Below are 12,501 nucleotides of genomic sequence, written 5' to 3'. Positions count from 1 at the left end.
TTGTCTCAGCAATGGCTCCTAGCAACTATTAACTCCTTTGGCAATCACATTCACATTCATTATCTCAGTGTTTGATGATGGATTACATTCCCAGACATCCCCAAGTTTTCTCCAATAATATTATTTTGAATATTTGAGTTTTTATCTTCATAATCTAAAACAAATATTAAAAGTATATTTCATATAGTATAAGTGGATAACTACTTATAAATGAGTCAGGCACATCATTTTGATACCCACACTTAAATCTGTGTTAATAATCACAAATAATACTGTGCTAATTGTTTTGAACTAATGAGAAAATAATAAATAATGCTTAATTACCAACAGAGGCCAAATACTGTCACTCAAAACAACTGTCATTAAGGCAGCCAGTACTATTGCAAGCAACAATTCATTTTTATTTTTAAAAAATCTATTCCATTTAGTTAATTTTGTTTATTTGAACCTTATTGGTTTTGTGGTTTTGTTTGTATTCAATTTACAAATTTGATTTGATTTTATATAATGACATAATAAGTATAAGCATGAAGCATTTATGCCCAGTTTTATGTTTGTAAATATATAAGTAATAACAGAAAATACTTTAAGTCAACACTATAGAAGGGAGACAGTACAAAAGTATTTTTTCTTCTAGAAGCATTCTATACATTACTAATTTGGGGAAAGGGGTAGAGGATGTGTTATCTCCTTGCTCATTATGACAGCCAAACAAGGAAAGTGGGAAGGTATAAGTATCTCAGTTGACTTAAACCAATGTTAAGACAGGTGGAATGCAAAGTCTAAAAAGGCATAACAAGAGCAGGGTAGTTAATCAGGAATTGGACCCCCGGGCCAACACACCCACCTGTATCATGCAGACTTCTCTTTAGACAGGATCATGGAATCATAGGATCTGAGCATAAGACAAACCTACATGGCCATCTCATCTGGCCGACATCCAAGACAGGTATCTCCCCTACAATATTTTTGCCAAGTAGTCTGCAAGCCTTTACACAGAAAGCAACAGAGACAGGGATTTAACCACCCCACCATGAAGACTTTTCCATGTAGCAATATGCTATACCAGAAAGGGCATAGAAATTATAGCTATGGGTATAGAGTTTGAGTCCCAATTCTGCCATTAACAGCAGGTAAGTATAGATAATAGTCATTAAGAGCTCTGTTCTAATTTATTCCTCAAGGCAACCCTATTGAAATCTATTGGGTTCATTAATTAGGTACCATTATCATCCACATTTTGCATTTGGGGAAATTGAGGCACCAAAAAGTTAAAGTAATTTGCCCCAGTTCCTGTTGTTAACAAGGTGATAGAGCTACAACACAACCCCAGGCAGATCTGGTTCAGGAACAGATTATGGCAGCCATGAGCATATATGCCCAGTCTCCTGCAGCAGAAAATGTAACACATGGGGGCCCCCAGCTATCCACCACCCAGACAGTGACTGAGAGAGGAAAGACACTAGGCTGGGTATGTTCTTGGAAATCACAGGACTCCTCTGACCAGCAATTTCAGCTCAAGGACCCCCCCTTGTCCCAGGAAAAACTTTCTTGGAAGCATGCTACCATCTAAGAGTCTTACTATCCAGTTCCCTTCCTTCCCTTGCTCCTTTACAGAGAAAAGACCTTCCAGTTAGCCAAATAATGGTCCACCAAAATGTCCACATCCTCATCCCCATAATTCGTGAATATGTTACCTCATGTGGTAAGAGGAACTGTGCAGATGTGATTAAGGTAAGGGTCTTGAGATGGGGAGATTTTCCTGGATTATTCTGGTGGGCCCCATGAATTCACCCTTAGAAGAGGGTGGCAGGAGGGCCAGAGAAGGACAAGTCATAGTGAGAGCAGAGGTCACAGTGATGCAACTGTTGGCTTTGAGGACAAAGAGGCCACAAGGGAAGGAATGCTGGCGGCTTCTAGAAGCTAAGAAAGGTGAGAAACAGAGTTTGCCCTGGAGCATCCAGAAGGAACACAGCCCTGCCTACACCTTGATTTAAGCCAGTGAGACTCTGACCACCAGAACTGTAACATAATCAACCCATGTTGCTTTAAACCACTAAGCGTGTGGTCATTTGTTACAGCAGCAACAGAATCCTCATACAGACTTGCAGCACAGTGTATGGCTCTTCCTGCCTCATCCCTCCATTTTTCCCTGCACAGGGGTTTCTCCTCAATAATATTTTGTGTGTCTAATCTTGTCTTGGCATCTTCTTTTAGTAAGTTCCAAACGCACAAGCAGCTCCTGGAGTGGGCTTTGACAAAGCCAGCAGTAAGACGGGCTTTGGATTGGCTCACTCACTGTCCCTAATCCTGAATGGGAAGTGGTACGAAGATAGGTCATAGCAAACAGGTGTGGCCCAGTTGCTAACAATTCCACTGACACTGAGCTGGGAAAACATCACAGTGGAGGGGACACTACTGCAGGTGAGAAAATGTTCTGGTGGAGGGAAACACCATTGTACACACAATAATTCAGTGATTTGAAAATTTGGGGAAACAGTGCCTACAAAGAGAGTGGAATTGGCTGGTGACTGCTAAGTTCTATTGATGTTCTGCAAAGGGATAATGAGAAACAAGTGGTTAATGGCTAAGCTTCCCAAGGCACCCTTATTTTGTGTCACAGAAGAGCACACACAGCTGAGCAGTAGGCTCCAGCAACATCTGAGGCTCAGTCAAGGTGGGGCTGTTATGATGAGATCAGGGCCCTGGAGGGGAAATCCTGAGACCTTGAAACATGGGATGGGACATCTGGATGGGTGCCCCTGACAATGCTAGCTCTACAGGCTCCCCTGAACCCTCAGAGCTTGCAGAGGGGGCTCACTCTTCTCTAGCAAGAGTTAGCACTTTTGTTGTGATGAAAGATGTTATAGAGGACTCTCTCCTGCAAGGCCGCAGGTGCCTCACTCAGAAGCTTCCTCCACATCCTTTCCTGGTTGCTAGGCTGATAACTAGGATAAATCTGGCTACAGACATGCCTAGCCTAAGAAGAGAGAAAAAAGACTCTACACCAAAGATGTTCCAAGAATTAGCTTGCAGGTACTAGCAGGAGCCAGAGAGGTACAACTAGGACTGGATTTTAAGTGTGCTTGATCAAGGGGGCCAGAATGTAAGACTAGATAGATAAGAAGGGGTAAACTGACTCAGGAGTTCATTCTTCGGAGACATCCTAGCAAGGTCCCATGGGAAGGGGGGGGACTTGCTGTTGGGATGTGGGGAAAGGGGAGCTCTTAGAAGCCTGGACAAAGGGAGAGCCAACACTGGTAAAGTGGAAATGCATGAATTGTCCAGAAAGATGGTAGAGAAAGGAATAAAGAGGCCAAGGAAAGTGGGCATGCAGGAATGAACATGTTACTTAAGTCCAGAAGGCCCATCAGAGGACATGGGGGGCAGCCAAGGGGCTCGACCCGTGAGGAACTGTGCAGACAGTTTACAGAGCATGATGTCCACAGGGGCATGAGAGACAGGCAGCCAACAAGGACGCCACTTATCATCAATACCACACAGAAAGCAACAGTAGGTTGGGATCCCTGTACTAATCAGACACAGGAAAAGCAGAGAGAGAGAGAGAGAGAGAGAGAGAGAGAGAGAGAGAGAGAGAGAGAGAAGAGGGAAGTAGTTAATTTGTCACAGACTTGGAGAGAATAGAAAATTCTAATAGGAGATTGATGAAATGGGTTAATGTCTAACTAAGCCTGTGATGGAATACCACGTAGGTATTAAAATCTTGTAGAAGAAAAACAACATAATACTTAATGACAATGTTCAGAATATATTAAGTAAAAAAGATTATATTATAATAAAACACATAATTTTATACTCCAAAAAGTTGGTTTTTGTTTCTGTTTTGGCAGCTGGCAGGTATTGGGGTCCGAACTCTTGACCTTGGTGTTGGCAACAGAATGCTCTAACTAACTGAGCCAACTAGCCAGCCCCAGAAATGTATTTAAAGAGAAAATATTTCCAAGAATTAAGTATCCTTTTAATATACGAAGGTATTTCCATGAAAGTTTTGTATTTAAAGTAATTAAAATTTTCTACCTGATATTATGAAAGAGATGGGATACTGGTTTTCAGCACTTCTATTTCACATGTACTGGTGGTTCTAGCTAGGGCAATAAATAAAAAGAAAAGGTATAAGTATCAGAAGGGAAAAATTAAAATTATATGTATATAACATAATCATAGAATATCCAAAAAGATCAACAGATAAATTATTAGAATTAATAAATCAGTTAAGAAATTCCCTGGCTACAAAATCAATACAAAAATCAAATGTATTTCTCTATATAAGCAACAATTAGAAAAATAAATTTAAAATAGTTTAAATCATTAAATAACAAGAGTAATCAGACAAAAAGCCCTTTGCACAGAATATCATGTTATCAATTGCCTCTAGAATAGGGGGTTGGCAAGCTTTTACTGTAAAAGGCCCCATAGAAAATGTTTTAGGATTTTTGGTCCATGTGGTTTCTGTTGCCTTTATAGTGTATAAAGCAGCCAGAGAAAATATGTGAATGAAGTGGGCATGGCTGTGTTCTAAGGAAACTGTATTTACCAGAACAGGCAGGAGGCTGGATCTGACTCGTGGCCCTAAAAGACGGATTCTGTCAAGTCTAGACTTAAGTCTATCTTGTCTGCAGTTACATAGCCAACTTGAAGGAGTTCCCACTGCCCAAATTTGGGACAATTTGAGCATCACGAAGAAAAGATAGTAATAACTTTTTATAAAACATTGAAAAAAAAAATCCACAAATCCTTAATGATACTGGAAACCAAGGGGGAAAAACACTTATTCGTCATGACTTGAGATGACTCATATGGCTAATTCTTACTTTAAAATCCAGCATTGAAAAATGGAAAAGAAGAGAAAGATTTAAAAAACATAAATAATTCAACATTGAAAGGGAAAATGATGAAGTATGCCCTGTTTTAGGAGGAACTGCAGTTTATCCCCAGATGAGAAGTGAAAATTCCTTATAGAAAAATGACACCTAGGGGGCTGGCTGGTTAGCTCAGTTGTTTAGAGAACAGCCCTGTAGCACCAAGGTCATGGGTTCAGATCCCGGTACTGGCCAGCCAAAGAAAAAAAAAAGAAAGAAAGAAAAGAAACAAGTGCCATCTAATAAATGTAGAATGAACAATAAAATCATCGACTTAGGTTTTGATAATTGAAGCTGGAAAGAGGGTCTTGGGAAGCAGATACTTGCATAGCACCAAAGTACCCACAGACAAATGGCTGGCTCACTGCCCATCCTTCATACTGAAGAAGTTTGCTGTCAACTTGAACCAGGTTATCAAATTTAACATCACTAACAAATAAAAATAAGTTAAACAAATTTAACATCACTAGCAGTGAGGCAATCTACCATTCTATTCCATACCTCTTGCCAGGATGTATTCACCTCCTGACATCGTCCAGACAGTATTCTTGCAAGAAAAAAGTTTTATTTAACCTTTCTAAGCCGTTAGACCTATATTCAGCTTATTGGGACAAGTTAAATGCCATCACAAAGAAATTATGAGATTGCTCCAGAATGACATATTTTTTTATAAGAAAACTGACCTGGTTTTCAAAAAGTCATTTTCTTTTAAGTAGGGGGAAAGCGTAGTGGATTGAATTGTGTCCCCCCAAACTCATTGAGGCTTCAATTGTACTCCCCAGGTTTTCTGTAGTAGAAACTTACGAGTCCAAGCGGGCGTGTGAGCTCCGGGGTGAGCAAGTGAATCCAGAGAACGAGGCGGTGTTGGAGGCGCGGGTCAGGGAAACGGGCGTCCGCGGGTGCAGGTGAAGGGGCAGAGGAAGGACGGCGGGCCAGTCCCAGGCCGGGTGGGCAGCCCGCCGCCGGCCGGCTCGGAGGTGTTCTCGGGCGGCTGCCCCACGACGTCTCCGAGCACCAGCAGATCCCACTGTGGCAGCGCGCGGGCCGCCTGCGAGATCCGCCTGCCCATGACCTTCGGCGGCCTGAACCGCGTCTTCCCGACGCCCGCTGCAGCTCGCGGCGCGGCGCGCAGGCCGCCATGGCCCCGCTGCACAGCCGCCCGCTGCGGCGAGAAGAGCGAGCTGCGCGTGGACGGGTCGCCGCCGACGGGAGCCGCCGCCACTGCTGCTCGCGCTGCAGCCTCCGCGCCCGGCCTGCAGGGGGGCGCTGCTGCTGCCCAGCCCCGGCGGCGCCCGCGCAGATCGCGCTGCTCAAGTTCAGCTCGCAGCGCAGCGCCGCCGCCTGCCCCCAAAGGCCCTGGTGGGAGGGCTGTCACGCCTCTGTGGAGGGCAGGTGGCCGTGGAGTGGCTCAAGCCAGGCCCGAAGCAGCGACTCCGCCAGCAGCTTGCGGGTCCCTCACTGCGCTGCCTACAGCCGCAGGGCAGCCGATTGGCCTTGGTTAGGGACAGGCTAGGGTCCCAAGGGGCTCGGGCTGCCCTCCAGCTGCTGTGCCAACAAATGAGGCTGGGCAGCCCAGTGTTCCTCACCAAGTGTTTGGGGACAGGACCTGCTGGCTGGCACCACTTCTGGTACCAGGCGGTGATCCCTGGTCATCCAGTGCCTTTCAGCGGCCTTATCTGGGTTGCGCTGGCCCCAGATGGGCAGGACGGGCATGACGGCAGCCAAGGATGCGGCGTCCGCACAGCTGCTGCAGGCACTGAGTGAGTCTGGGGCCGGCTTCTTGTGGTCTGCTGGGGCTGAGCCAGGTGCCATCATTAAGCAGTGACCCCGTCCTCTCTCCACAGGCAGCCTAAACAAGGAGGCAGAACCTGTGTCAGTCTCCAGCCCAGCAGGCCTGGGTGGCCACTGTCTGATCCCATTGGGGGAGGGGCGGGGTCCTGCCGCATGTGTGACACAGCCTCCCTGCTCGGGCAGGGCCTCATAGCACCTGGGTGGCTCGGGTTTGGCTTATGTGGTGGTGAAGGACCTTGCCCTCCCCCTCCCATCCCAGGGTCAGACCTGACCCCATGGTGACACCCACACCTACCTTTGTCCCGTCACCCCTCTTTCTCCCACAGCTCAGTATGAATCGTGGTTATTTTCTTGATTTCTTTTGGTTGGATTTTATTTGCAGGGCCGGCTGAACCAAAGGGTCAGAAATCCTGCCTTCATCCCCACTTCTTGGCATCTGGGTTTGGCTTATGTATAGTTTTGAGTTTCTCTATGCTGGTTGTATTTATCTTAAATCCCTGGTTGCTGTACATGAAAAAGAAAAAGAAAAAAGAAAGAAACTTAGCCCCCACTGTGACTGTTAAGAGGGTGGGAAATCCTATTATGGTAGTTGAAAGGTGGAGCCTTGAAGAGGTGATTGGATTGTAGGATCATTCAGGAGCAAATGGATTAAAAATGATGGTCAGGGGTGTGGTTCTCAGGACTTTAAAAGAAGAGGAGAGTCTGTCTTTCTCTGTCTTGCTCTCTCAGCTCCCACCATCTTGAAATGTGAGACCCCGGGGTCACTGTCACCACCACCAGATGGACTTTGGACTTCCCAGCCTCAGAAACTGTAAGCAATAGATTTTGTTTTCTTTACAAATCACCCACTTTCATGTATTTTGTTATAAGCAAAAGGAACGAACTAACTCAGAATGTATTTGATTAAAAGAAACAAAACAAGGCCAGCCTGTGGCTCAGTCGGGAGAGTGTGGTGCTGACAACACCAAGTCAAGGGTTAAGATCCCCTTACCGGTCATCTTTTTTAAAAAAAGGAAAAAAACAACCGATTATAATGTGAACTTTGAGAAAGAAAAAAAGCAGCCCCTGACCACCATAGCTGAGCCAGGCCATGGAGTTCTCCTACTGAACATAAACCATGTCCCAGAACACTCTCTCTGTTACCTTTCTGGATCCAGACAAAAACCAAGACCGTTCTGTAATTGTCTAAGAACAGACAAAAACAAGAACTTAGTCCACACCACAAAAGGGCCAGATGTCTCCCTTTCCTGCACTATTTTGCCTGCTTCTAGGTAAAAATTAAGATAATCATAGAATTGCTCTTGCTTTTTGACAGCACCCAGTCTAGAACAAAACCACCCCTTCCTTGAACCCTCCCCCAATCAACTAACACAAGCTGAAGTCCTATAAGCCCCATCTTGAGTTGCAAACAGTTCAATCAAATATGTCCTATCCTCCTACCTTTACAAGTATGTTCCTGGCATCCAGGTCCCACCGCTTGCTCACCAATCAGAAACAAAAGACTGGTGAGCCCCAAATGTTGGTGCGAGGCAGCAAGTTCATTATCAGATGTCTAAGGAGACAGACTAGAACTGTCTACCACTTTAGGGTTTCAGGGGAGTTTAAGGGGGAGCGGAGGGAATGGAGCACGGGAAATGAAAAGCAGGAGGGAGGGGCACGTGCAAGGAACCAGGTGCAGTCTCAGCCAGCCTCCGTCTGGTTTCTGCTCCCGTCCTTGCTGTTATCTCAGGGTCCTGCTGGAGGGATGGAATCAGCATAGCTTTAGCGAGTCTTCCTTGGATACCACATGCAATTCTGCAGCTCCAGGCTGACCGGAGAACAGCTTCACGTCCATGTATATAATGTCATCTTGACCCATAACCGAGGTTCAAAATATCTAATAACCATGGGGAAAGAGGGAACTCAGAGAAATGAAGTCCAAGGAAAAAAGTATCTGTGTCCTTTGCAAATCTTTTAGAACCCATGCAGTTTTAGTTCCCAACATGGCTTCAGTCCTGCTCACTCCAACAACTTACCTTCCTAATTACCTGGAAAGTCAGTTTCAAGTTTAGGATTTTTAGACACCCTGAAGTTTCAGGCTGGGCCATACTGTGAGGACCACAGACCGCACACGATCGATCTCCCCTTCTCTTCCCACCCCGGCTCCTCAAGAAGTCAAAGAGCCTCTTGGGTTTCCACGTGAACACCGCAGCTCTCACATCCAAGTTGCAAGCACAGCCCTGCAGTTAGCTGCCTTCGAAGCCAGAGGTGCACACACCAGCAGCACAGGTCACCCTTGGGAAGGAGCAGGGACAGAGGCCTCTGGAGTTCCTGACGTGGGCTCTGGGCCACCCGTGCAGAGAAGGGCAGGATCCTAGATATTTTTAGTATTTATACCTAACAAGGACTACAGCTATGCGAGAACAGGATTCATTTATTGATACCTTTCCCAAAGTCTACAGCATAAAAGAGAGGCAACGGGAGTTCTAAGACCTCACTGACGCATCCTCTAGCTTGTGTTTGCTGCCTAACGCTTCTCTGAAGCCTCGTGGTCTTACTTTTCTTTTTCCTTTGGGTCCCCTTCTTCTCCCTGACTTTGGCCTCAACTTCCATTTGTCACCACGGATGTTCGCCATTAACTCGCAATCAATCCCTCTCCGACATTTTCTAATCCCGACTCTCTCTAAAGGTCATTCTCCAGCAGGTCTGTCACCCTCCCTGTACTTCTCCAGACACTTCAGGTCCTCCCCGATGTCCCTGGCTGCCACCACTCTCTCTCTCCCAGTGAACTTCATTTTTCTAAGTCGGGCTGCTGCCGAATCCTGACAGATGGACTCAACCAATCCGCGAGGATAAATACCAGACGCCACCAATCAGCATCCGCCGAGGGCGGGACTTCACTGAAGTTCCTCAGGTCTTGACAGCAAGGACCTGTTGCCACCGCCGCGGCGCCCACGACGGCCTCGGGCCGACAGAATCGGTACCGGGCATGAGGTTCCTGCCGCCCGCGCCAACGACTGCCAATGATCAGACCCGAACCCCCAGCCGGCCCGAGCTCTGCGCGCCCCGCCCCACATCCCCCGGGCGCGGGGATCCTGGAGGCCGCCCCGCAGGGTCCCGACCTCTGTCTCCCGGCCCGACTCCCACAAGCAGCCCCGCCCGGCAGGGGCCAGTCGGCCCAGGCGCCCGCGCCCCCGGCGGCAGGGACTCACCAGGAAGTTGGGAGTTTTCCGTTCTCCCGCCCGCGAGGGAGCCGGAGCGTGCGGTCGGTTCGGCCAGGCGCGGCGGCGGTAAGGCCCGCTGGGCCGGGGGCTGGGCTGCGAGGCCGGGAGCCGATCGGCCACCTCCCGCCGCGCCGCCCCGCTGACGCTGCGGGCGCGGGCACCCACCCTGCGACGGAGGCGCGCGCGTCCTCCAACGGCTCCCGCTCCTCCGCCAACGGCTCCCGCTCCTCCGCCAACGGCTCCCGCTCCTCCTCCAACGGCTCCCGCTCCTCCTCCGCGGCCGGCGATGTCAGGAGTGTAAACGTCCCGCGTCCCCAGGAGAGGGGCGGGGCGGGCGCAGGCCCCTCCCCTTGCCTTCGGGCGACTTCCCACCGAGTCGGGGGTCGGCCTTTTTTTGAGAACTTGCTTTTTCTTCATTAAGTTATTTAAAAGCCCCCATTTGCCAACGGTGAACCGACTTGACGTCCCACTTGTTCTTGTGGATCACAGCTTTTGATTCCACCCTCTTTTACTACGTGATTTAAACTACCCACCCGCTTGGGTCCGGCGGGTGGCTCGCTCGGGAGAGAGCAGAGCTGGGAGCGCGGCTGCGCTCCAGCCGCGGGTTCGAATCCTATATATGGATGGCCGGTGTGCTCACTGGCTGAGCGCGGTGCGGGCGACACCAAGCCAACGGTTACAATCCCCTTACCGGACAAAAAAAAGAAAATGAAAAAAAAAAAAGAAAAACTACCTGTCGCCTAATGTGAGTGCAGGGAAATGGGGAAAAGAGGCGTTTTTCTGAGTCTGGCTAAGAAAACCTTGTGTAGGTGTTCCAGTACAGAGGAGAATTAATGGCTTTTAGGATGTTCCCAAAAGGTGAATGACCTGGTATGGATCTTTGGGAAAAAAAAATAAAATAAAAAATAAACGTATATTTATACATATATAGGATCTTTTTTAAAAGACCGAGGATCTTTGAAATATATATATTCTGTATTGTGTGTGTGTGTGTGTGTGTGTGTGTGTGTGTGTGTGTGTGTACGCATGAAATTCTAAGCTCTTCTAGAGCTTAGATTTATTATATACAACTGATACTCAATATTTTCACTTAGATGTGTAATAGGTATTTGACACTTGATGTATCTAAAACAGAATTCTTGATTTCCTACCTGAAATCTATTCCTCCCTTACTATTCAGCATCATTCCCTTCCCAGTCACCCAATAGCTCTTCCCTTTCCTCATGCCCCACCTGCTATCCACGCACAAACTCTTTTGGAACCAAACTTCAAACTGTATCCAGAATCCTAACTCCTTCATCATTTCTATTATTATTATTATCCAAGTACAAGCCACCATTAATTCCTGCCAGGACAGCTACAATAACTTCCTAACTGGTCATGTCCCTTTTCATCTTGCCTCCAAGAATCCAATCTCCACACAGGAGCCTGAGTTCACTTGAAATAATATATATGGGGGCTTTCTGGTTAGCTCAGTTGGCTTGAGCATGGTACTGATAACACCAAGGGCCAGGGTTCAATACCTATACAGGCCAGCCACCAAAAAAATAAGTAAATAAATAAAATAACATATGTACAATAATGTAGGTTAAAAATTTAAATGTCAAAAGTAGACTTTCAATCAAACAAAGAAAAAATGTGTGTAGAAAAGTAGCTTAAAGTAAATCACCAAGTTGTTTTCTCATAGTGGTGAAAGAATGGGCTATTTTCATTTTGCTACTGTATATGTCCTATCTTCTTCTAATTAACAAATTACCTTTCATTTCATCAAAATAGTGCAAGCACATGCTTAAAAATTAAATAACATAGCTTTGTAATGAAAAGCAATGTTTATCTTCTGTTCAACTGCTACACCACCTGATTCTAGTTTCCAGAATAAAACTTTCAATCATTTCTGTTTTAAATCTTACATGTTTACCTTTATGTCTCCAGATAATTACTCGTAGGAGTCAGATACAAGTCAGGCTATTCTAACACCAAACCCCCAAATATAGTGGTGTTAGCATGGCAGAAGCTATTTTCCTCTCACATAGCCCTAGTAGGCAATTTAGAGCACTCTGATAGTGCTGGGACCCAGGCTCCTTCTATCTTGCTGCTCCGGCCTCTGTGAGAGGTGGACCTTTTCCACGTGCTTAACAGATTCTCTGCCTCAGCTGCATTCCAGCCTAGGGAGGCAGAGCAAGAGCCATGCTTTTCATATTTTAAGGACCTGATCTGAAGTTCGAACACTTTTCTTCAGCTCCCATCCTTGTTGGCCATACCTAACTGCAAGGAAAATGTAGTTTTAGCTGGATGGCCATGTGCCCTGATTCATTTTTATTGTATAAAAAGGAGGAGGATGGATATTAAATAGTTAACTAGAAGCCTCTGTTACATTTATACAGCTCGTTTTTGAATATTCAGCTTCTGATTTTATCTGTTGACTCCATCACTGCTTGATGATGATCTAGTTTATCTGTAATGCTTTCTCTTCTTCCCTCCCTCGCTAGCAGATCTGCATCAATAATATTGGCCCTTCTATTAGTTTTCTTTATTGCCCCCTCTGTAAAATAACTATCTTGTCATCTATATCCTTCCCTCCACTTCTCAATGTTGTAGCCAAATCCTTACTTTTATATTGTCAGGGT

General features: G+C 46.4%; 1 long non-coding RNA gene across 1 annotated transcript; it reads right to left on the bottom strand.

The window, feature by feature from the left end:
* Positions 1-5,535: 5,535 nt before the first annotated feature.
* Positions 5,536-10,072, bottom strand: LOC134378812 (uncharacterized). Its single transcript, XR_010023701.1, has 3 exons — positions 9,863-10,072; positions 6,967-7,175; positions 5,536-6,729 (listed from the first exon to the last, which is right to left on the bottom strand). It is a non-coding gene; the product is annotated as an uncharacterized LOC134378812 (long non-coding RNA).
* Between the last annotated feature and the right edge of the window lie 2,429 nt (positions 10,073-12,501).

Source organism: Cynocephalus volans, chromosome 5, assembly GCF_027409185.1.
Source record: "Cynocephalus volans isolate mCynVol1 chromosome 5, mCynVol1.pri, whole genome shotgun sequence".
Taxonomy (NCBI): domain Eukaryota; kingdom Metazoa; phylum Chordata; class Mammalia; order Dermoptera; family Cynocephalidae; genus Cynocephalus; species Cynocephalus volans.
The sequence above is the reverse complement of the archived record's forward strand: the minus strand, read 5'-3'. Positions and strand labels throughout refer to the sequence as shown.